Here is a 10,052-nt window from a genome sequence, read left to right as displayed (position 1 = left end):
GGTAAAATAGGGCCTTGCCCGAATCCCTCCTCATACCAAACCACCTAGGGTCCGAATACAACCGCTCCGTTCAAGGGTTCCAAAAACCACTTGCGCAAGACTTTAACTTTCAAATAGGGAACGCATCCCAACAATCCATATATCACATATTCTCATCTTTTCATTACTCAAGTGCTCGAAAACCCAATACCCTCCCAATTAGGTTTCCCGTTGAGTTAAATATTTTACATCAAGGTTAGACAAATTAAGAAGATAACAATATCCGCACAAGCATGCATCAATAAGGTGAAGAAGATGAAGAACATAACATAGCACACACAATATCATGCCAAGATATGATCATAAGCTAATGAACATTTTCATGAACACAAGGGCATAAAACATCCATGCATAACAAAATTTCCAGATTTAATATCACATAAAGATTAAAATGAAAGGACTATTTTAGATCCTTCACCGGACTTGGCCTTCCTATGGTTCATAGAGAATTTGATCTAGTTTCTAGAACATTTTTCAGAAATGGGATTGCGTTTCCAGATTCTAAGTTATTTAGAAAATATTCCAGCGCTGTCCAGAATCTGTCCAAATCCGTCGACCGTTACGAAAATTTGATTTTCTTGCAAACCGCTTAATGTTTTTTGATGAGACCAATTTTAGTTGAAATCTAACACCTTAAGGAAGGTTTTGACATAAAATAGAGGTCCAGAATAATGTTATACCTTTTTCTAGAATTTCTGGAAGTGGGCTGCAAAAACAGATTCTAAGGTACTATGCCCAGACAAGAAGATTTATGAGAAAATGGTTCTACCAAGGGAAAGTTTTCGTTTATTTTGTGAAGAAAACATGCTAAATAACATATATTTAACTCAAAAAATTTTCTTGAAAGAGTGCCCTTGGAAAGTTGAGAGATTGGTATAAAAAGAGATGGTTTTGTGCCAAAATGGGGAAAATACAAGAGAGATGGAATCAATACTCAACCCTTCGCATTTTTAACATAAGAACCCATTAATAACAGATCTGAAAACATCATTTAGAACCCTTAGAAACATGTATTTAAAAAAAAGGAAAATGAAAGAGAAGGTTGTGTTTGTGGCTTACCTACTAAGCTTTGCACAAGAAGGCTCTCTTCTTCCTCCCTCTTCTTCTCTAGACTTCTCTCTCTTGCTCTCCTCCCTCTCTCTAGCCGAAAGTGTGTGTGTGGGTGTGGTGTTGTGCTTGCCAAGCCAAGGGAAGGTGGGTATTTATAGACAATTTGGTGTAAAAAGACAAAAAGGCCCTCTAGTTGAAAATGGATGGAAAGTTTAGGATTTGTTTGAAGTCTAATGGGATAGGAGTAATTAAGGTGCTAAATCATAGGATTAGGCATCATTTAGTTGGTTCTTAGTTGAAAGGTAACTAGCATTAGAATTAGCATCCTAGGTCTAGGGTACTAGGTTTGTGAGTTTCTAGATTTTCATGATGATAGACTTCGAAAATTGTATCTTCTCTTGTCCCTAGGGTGGCCGGCCTTGGGGAAGTGTGATGGGGTCATTATTTTAATCATTTTAGGCATTAGGGGCACACTCCCCAATGTATACATATATATAGATTTCAATTGATTGATGGTACTAATGATATTAGGGTACATGTACTAGTTTTTTAGGTTTATTTTGAATTTTATAAAGAAGTAAGGGCTTGGTGTTAAATACATGTATTGGAATCTTACTTATGTAGCATTAAACTAAATTAGGCTAAGGATCCTAATCCGGCTGGATGAAAAAAATATATAAAATAAAATGTTAATCGACAAGATTTGAAATAATCAAGTAACTGAGGGGCCTTAAGAAAATAGTTTAAACATTAGGGTCTATAAAGTGAAATACAAATTTTCAAGGGCTTCACAGATTGCCATGACAACATGCTTGCCATGAGGCTATGTGCTTATTTGATTAACTGCATGAATGCCTGTGGATGAATGCTTCATTACTTGAATTGGAACAATTCATCAAAATGTGAGTTTTTAAGCCCACTTGGAGTGGCAAATCATCATGCTTTAAGCCCACCTTGTTTGGTGGCAAATCCGCATTTCTAAGCCCACTTGAGGGTGGCAAATTCAAACCATTTTCAAAAAGCAAACATAAGATGTTTTGTTCCAAATCGAGCAATTTAATCTATACATGTGTGTTGTGCGCATCACATAGTAAGTTAGCTAATAATCAAACAAGAACACATGTGTTTTCAAAACAACATATCATGATTAGTAAAGGCTGATCCTTTGATCGGGCGAGTGGGGGTGCTCATTTCAGGACCTTCCCCTCTCGTACCCAAGTTCCTGAGCCGAGGTAACTTTGGTGATGACGGACACGTGGCCTTTGTCATGAGTCAGGGTTTTCTAAATTTTCCCAAAATAAAATATTTAGGTGGCGACTCTGAAATCTGGCAAAGCAGTCCATGTTTGGCGCTTTTTGATTAAAATCAATTTTCAAAACTATTTGCCGAATTTGGACTCTTTGGTGATTTATCAGTCTTACATTGCACTTTGTGAGATTAGATTCAGAACCGTGACAGGAGTCTGAACTGTAGTAGCATGTACCCAATTCGCGCCCTCTCCGAAAGAGGGGCGCGCGGAGGAAGTTCGGGTGGTCTATAGTAGGTTAGTTTGAAACCGCATGCATGCATAGTGAACTCCTAGTTCCTGACGAAACTAGGACAGGGAAACCCTACCCTACCATGGAGGTGTTTTGGCTCTCATTTGCTTGATATGTGCTGTTAGGGTGTGTCTCTACAAGAATGTATGTATCAGTTGCAAGTCAAGGTATCAGTCTGAGGATATCATTTTTGAGGCAGAAAATTTTGGGGCAGAATTCAGTAAAGAGTACAGTCATTCAGCTATGCTCATATCTGTTTTGGTGAAATCAGGCTGAGATGCTGTATGTTTTCTCTTTTGCAAGGAGATCTTGGAACCATAGCTTCAGAATGCTCCAATATCCCCCAGGTACATTCGACTTGTGTTGATAGACTTTGTCAGGCCAGAGATTCAGTTCAAGGGCAACCCGTGTTTCCTTCGCTAGAGGTAAGGCAAGAAGGGCTGGATAGGGCTCATTGGTTTAACTGATCTGATAGTCACCAGTCACATCACCTTTGTTCAAACTCAGCAGACCCGTGATGGCACAGAGTCTGAAAGAAGTTGTGGCCATGATAGCAGCATTAAACTAGGGAATCGCCAGGCAGGATGAGACCAATGCTGAAGTGCAACGCCCATCTGGGGCACCTACCACACATCCAGCCTCGGGACCCCAGCCAAACTTTGACCCACTTCCGCCAACTGAAGATTCATATGGTCCGGATCCCCGAAAAGGGTGGGCTCGAGCTTGAGTTTCCTGACCCCTAGTGCAGCCTAATGAGGGGCTTTATTCCCTTGATATTAATGAGCCTGACCCAACCTAATTAAAAATTGCTAACCTTGAGAAGCAATTCAAAAAGGCATAGGGCCTTCACTTCATTCCCGACATTGAAGATGGATACATCGAGGATGCTGTAAGGCTCCCAGACAGATTCAAAATGCTACATATTGACGTTTTCGACGGGTCTGGAGATCTTATGGTATATATCCAGCTTTTCTTGGACATCCTGAAACCGATAGGTCTGACTATGTGAAGCCCCGATTCTACACTATTGGTTGCAGTCAAGAGAGAGTCACTAATGAGTCCTATGGTCAATAACCAAGTAAGATCCCAGATCGCCGGAGGAGTCAAAATAGCCTCCCTTCCATGTCCAGCTTTCTTAGGCAGCGCACTACCCTTTTGACAAATCTTAAAAGGTATTGACACAAGGTCTCATAAGCAATGATAAGGTGTATACATATAAATATTAAAATATAAGTACATAACAACCACGAATATCCTTAATTTCAAAAGCTTGTTCCATTACATTACATCCCAAAAAGAAAATTTTAAATCTTCATATGAGTCTTACAAAATATCAAAAGGAAATTTCTAACTTTCGTAAGATAGCCAAAAGTCTTCAAAGGTCTTAGGCTCATCGTCTCCAGCTATAAGTTCCTCTTCGGCACCTGGCATGATACACCGTGAGCTTTGAATGCCCAGTAAACACACACATACCCCGTCTATTTTTCCCCAGTCCAATACACAATCACAAATATGACAGCAAGTAGTAAAGCATGATACTCAATTAAATGAATAAAGGGTTATAAGTTAGATGTTAGTAAACTAGAAATTCCCCAAAGAGATTTTGTCCTCTCAACCACAAGAATCGGACGCGGATTATTCGGTATGCCCCCTCTTTGCTGCTTTGTTGCAGAACTAACCTCGGATGCCTACCAATGGTTATATACCGCGTAGCGCCAACCGCAGGGCCTCAAAAGAGACGGTAATAATGGGCCTTGCCCAAATCCCTCCTCACACCAAACCACCTAGGGTCCGAATACAACCGCTCCGTTCAAGGGTTTCGAAAACCACTTACGTAAGACTTTAACTTCCAAATAGGGAACGCATCCCAACAATCTATGCATCACATATTATCATCTTTCCATTACTCAAAAGATCGAAAACCCAATACCATCCCAATTAAGTTTTCCGTTGAGTTAAATGTTATAACTCAAGGTTAGACTAGCTTAACAAGATAATAATATCCACATAAGCATGCATCATTAAGATGAAGAAGATAAAGAACATAACCATAACACATATAATAGCATGCCAAGATATGATCATAAGCTAATAAGCATTGTCATGAACACAAGAGCATAAAACATCTGTGCACACAAAATTTTCAGATTCAATATCACATAAGGATTAGAATGAAAGGACTATTTTAGATTTTTCACCAGACTCAGCCTTCCTATGTTTCATAGAGAATTTAATCTAGTTTCCAGAACAAATTTCAGAAATGAAATAACTTCTCTAGAATTTAAGCTATTTAGAAAACACTCCAGCACTGTCTAGATTCGTCGACCGTTACGAAAATTTGATTTTCTTGCAAACTGCTCACTTTTTTTCAATGAAACCAATTTTAGTTGAAAGCTAACTCCTTAAGGAAGATTTGGACATAAAATAGCGGTCCAAAATAAGTTTTTACATTTTTCTAAAAATTTTGAAAGTTGACTGCGAAAACAGATTCTAAGGCACAATACCCAAAACAAGAAGATTTGTGAGAAAGAGATCCACTACCGGAAAATTTTCATTTCTTGTGTGATGAAAACATACTAACCAACGTATATTAAACTCAGAAAATTTTCTTGAAGGTGTGCCTTTGGAAAGTTTGAGAGATTGGTATGAAAAAGATAGTTTTGTACCGAAATGAGGGAAACTACAAGAGAGGTAGAATCATGGCTCAATCCTTATCATTTTTAACACAAGTAACTCATCAATAACACACCTGAAAACAATGTTTAGAACTCTTAGGAACATTTATTTGAAAAAGGAAAATGAAAGAGAAGGTTGTGTTGTGGCTTACGTGCTAAGCTTTGAACAAGATGGCTCTCCTCTTCCTTCCTCTTCCTCTCAAGACTTCTCTCTTGCTCTCCTTCCTCTCCTCTAGACCGAATGTGTGTGTGAGTGTGTTGTTTGTGTTTGCCATGCTAGGGAGTGGTGGTATTTATAGGCAAATTTTGGTGTAAAAAGACATAAAGGCCCACTAGTTGGAATTGGATGGAAAGGTTAGGATTTACTTGGAGTCTAATGGAATAGGAGTGATTAGGGAGCTTAAACATGGGATTGGGCAATATCTAGTTGGTCCCTAGTTGAAATGAAACTAGTATTGGAAACAAAACCCTAGGTATAGGGGTACTAGGTGTTAGGGTTTCTAGAATACCATGATTACAATTTTTGAAAATAGGTTCCTCACATCTTCCTAGGGTGGCCGGCCATTGGGAAGGGTGATGGGGCTTATTTTTTATTCAATTTAGGTACTGGGGACACATCTCCCAATGTAAATATATATATAGATCTCAATTTGATTTATGGTACATATAATATAAAAGTACATGCACTAGTTTTGGGGTAATTCTTGAATATAAATAAAGAGTGAGGGCTTGGAATTAAACTCATGTATTGGAACCTTACTCATGTAGAATTAAATTAAATTAAGCTAAGGAACCTAATTTGGCTAGGATATCCCTGTTTCGATAAAAAAAAAAAAAAATGCTAACTGACAAGATTCGAAATAATTCAAGGAACTGAGGGGCTTTAAGAAAATAATTCAAACATTAGGGTTTTTAAAGAGAATACATTTTTCAGGGGCTTCACAGACTAAGCCTTAGAAACTCTCTCTATACAGAAGAACCCTGTCGGGTGTAGCAGCCACTTGGTACGCCAAGTTGGAGGATTCAATGAAGCAGAACTGGGAAGAGTTGGCTGAGGCCTTTGTCAATCAGTACTCTTACAATACCCAACTTGAAATATCCACTCAAGACCTTGAAGCAAACCATCAGAATCCTATAGAGACTTTTGTAGAATTTGTTGCAAGGTGGAGAGCAAAGGCAACACTGATGACAAATCGCCTTTCTGAGAGGGATCAAGTGCAGATAGTGGTGCAGAACCTTGAGCATGATATGTTGCAAAAGTTGATAGTTGTTCCACTATTCACTTTCAAAAGTTTGCATGAATTGGGGGTTCAGATCGAGAGTGCGTTCAACACAGAGATTATTCCCAGAACAAGTGAACCGATAAGGAGGGCGGTTTCAGGGAGTACCAATGCTGGCGGTAGCATTATTCCCAAATCCACTGAAATCAATACAGTCGCCATAGCCGACCCTTTTGCTAATACCAGCCTACAAACAGCCGGCCCAACTCGAGCTCAAGGAAGAACTTTCACTTCCCTCTATATGAGCCTAACCAGCGCACTAAAAGTGCGGATGGAAAGAGGGTATCTCAAACCCTTCGATCCTCAAGCTTTGCCTAACCCACTCCCTGCCAGACATAACCCCACCAAATACTGCGTGTATCATCAGTAGCGTGGTCATGGCATTGATCATTGCTATCGCCTTCGTCATGAGGTCTAGAAGCTCATCGACAACCGGACGATAGCTCCACCTCTAGACCCCAATGACCAAATATCTCTTGCCTACCTCAACCTCATCCAGATACTGCCATCCACTTACAACCCCAACATATACATCACCCCGGCCTATCTACCCAAGCCTGAGGTGTTTATCCCATAAAGCATGGACTTATGCATGATGGATGCAGCTGAACCCCAATCATCTCAAACTCGTGAACCCACTTCCTCTGTGCTGATGAAAATGATTGAAGATCTTCCGAGAACTGTGGCAGATCTAGCATTCGGGATATTGGCTCCATCATCAACCACATCACATGCCAGAAATTTCACGCCAAAAGGCTCCCCAATCTTGGGACGGGCTACATTTGAAGAGGGCCAATCCCTTGGCAAAGTGGAGGCAAGTGGTAAGAACAAGGTAGGGGTAGGCATTGGTCCCTATGAGCATCTTCAGTCGGCTGTTGAGGCCTTGAAAGCCGAAGGGCTAAACAAACGTCAAGTGCTTGCAGTTGTTACAAAGACTATGGATAGCACTTTTGTCACTCAGGATGAGAGCATTCTGAATCAAGGGGCAACCCGGAAAAAGAGATGTCATACGAGAAACGTTCCTTTCAGCTCCAATCCTACACTCAGAAGAGATCATCAGAAGTCAACGCATGCCAACCCTAAGGCCAGAGGGTCTTCAATCCCCTCTACATGACTTTGTCCAAAGCGCTCCAAATCCTCGTTGGACAAGGCCATCTCAAACCCCTTGACCCTCAGCCTCTCCTGGATCCCCTTCCAGCTAAGCATGATCCAGCCAAGTACTGTGCCTTCCATCAACAAGCTGGCCATTACACTAACATATGTTTTCGCCTTCGCCATGAAATACAAGATCTGAGTGACAACAAGGTTATTGTCGCGCCAGGTCCTGCAAAGTCTATCGGCACTGGATCGATGAATGTGGGGGATAATATGATTATGTGATCGGGGGATGAACCACTTGCGGATGGCGCTCTGTTTACTCCAGATGTGATGGATGGCACGCACTGTTTTGAGCAATGTGCAAATGCTGTTAATTCTACTTTGTGACTTGGGTATTGGGTCAACCTTGTTGTGTTGTATTGAGTTAGTCTTTTTGTACTAAGTCAGTTGAGACTATCTCGTTGTATCGAGTCAGTCTTGTGGTGTTAGAGTCAACTTGCTTGTTTTGTGTTTGCCTTTTGCACTCTTTCTTTTGAGTCTGTTTCTCCATGGAGCCAGTTGTGCCAGAAGATTTCAATGAAACGGCAGTGCATTTTCACCTACTTTCTCTGCGCCTTTTAGTCATTGCATTGACCAAAGTTTTTCAAAACTTTTCTAACACTGTGATGAAAGCGAAGAGGAAGGAATTCCTCAGGATTTGAAAAAATGTGATCAATGGAGAGAAAGACAGGCATGCTAAACCCTTAATGAACGAAATCATGCTTGTTAATGTGAGTACTGACGAGGATCCTGGCTTAGTCCAGATTGGTTCTACACTATCTTCATGAGCGACTAGTCACTTTCTTAAAAGATTTCAAAAAAATGCTTTGTGTGGTCCTGCGAAGACATGCGTGGAATTGATCTTGAGATTGTGCAACATAGGATCAGTCTCGGCCTCGAGACTCGACCCCTTTTGCTTTTAAACCTTGAACTTTGATTCAAAATGTTCAACGGTCAACCACAATGTGAGGCTTGTATGGCCAGATTTGAAGCAGCCCATAAACTAGGGGCAATGGGGTCGTATGACATCAAAAGAGGCCAGCCAAGCCAGATTTGAAGCAACCCTTGAACTGGGGCGAGAAAGTCAGGTCAAGAAGATCAGATGTTATCAAAGGAAGCTTGCAAAGCTAGATCAGAAGTATCCCTTGGACTAGGGGCAACAAAAATGTCAGATGTGCTCAAAGATTCAAAAGATGGGTCATTTCACAAACCAATGAACCCTGGCAAGAAAGCCAAATTCCAGCAACTGGAAGAAGAAAATTTATTGTTGAAGGACAATCGAGTTCCTATCCACAACACTAGGGGCAACTTTAGACCCTGATTGGATGGACTCCTACATCAATAGCGAACAACAACCATTCTCCTGGATTCAGATGGCTTCGAGATTTCAAAACCATTCAACATGGACCTAGTTAAACTTTTCTACCCTTGAGAGGCTCGCTGGGCCGAAAACCCAGAAGGGTGACCCAGGCAAAAGTTAGAGCAAGAAAAAGAAAAGAAAAGAACAAAAATGAAAAAAAGAGAAAAGAAAAGAAAAGCAAAGAACAAAAGAAATGAAAAGAAAAGAAATGAAAAGAAAAGAAAAACAGAGCTCGCAAGGTTGAAAACCCAGAAGGGCGGCTTTGGCAAAAGTTAAAGCACAAAAGGAGAATGTCAACACCCGAATGAACCTCAACCCGAAACTACGTACGGCCTGATTCCCATCTTTGGGATACGTAGGCAACTTCATGCAAGTCAGGTTGTGAGCACTAAACATTTTCATCTCGGCCGGTGAGACGTATTGTAATTCATCTCGGCCAAGCTAAGCCAAGGGCATCGTCAACCGATGTCAATTACAGATCTACGACACATCTAGTCGTAGCGCAACCCCTTTGTGGGAAAGTTCACGAATTGCTAGTAGAATACTAGAAGCAAGAGCCCACAACTTCATGTTTATCCATCAATCACCCAAGGGAGGGATAAAAAATAAGAGAGATTGAAAAATAGAGAGATGTGCGCTGAGAGAAAAGTGAGAAAAGGGCTTTTTCAGAAAACAAGAGATTGAGTGCTAGAGTGATGTGAGAATCACAAATAAGAAAGGGTGGGAAACAATACTCGAAGAAGCTATGGGCTCCTTGTGAACGGCGAAGTCTTTCGCCATTGGAACACATCCGAGTGTTGTGTTTATTGTTGTTGTTGTTGTTTTTTTTTTTTTTTTTTTTTTTTGTTTGTCTCGATTCTTGTTTTGAGTCGTTTAGTGTGTTTGTGTTGTTTGTGTTGTTTTTTTTTTTTACCTTGTCTTTCCTTTTGATTGAGTCGTTTTGACTATGATCAGTCGTAGGCTTAATACCTGG

The sequence above is a fragment of the Camellia sinensis genome, chromosome 14 (assembly GCF_055761805.1).
Source record: "Camellia sinensis isolate YWXY chromosome 14, ASM5576180v1, whole genome shotgun sequence".
NCBI lineage: Eukaryota > Viridiplantae > Streptophyta > Magnoliopsida > Ericales > Theaceae > Camellia > Camellia sinensis.
This window is presented reverse-complemented; position numbering follows the sequence as displayed.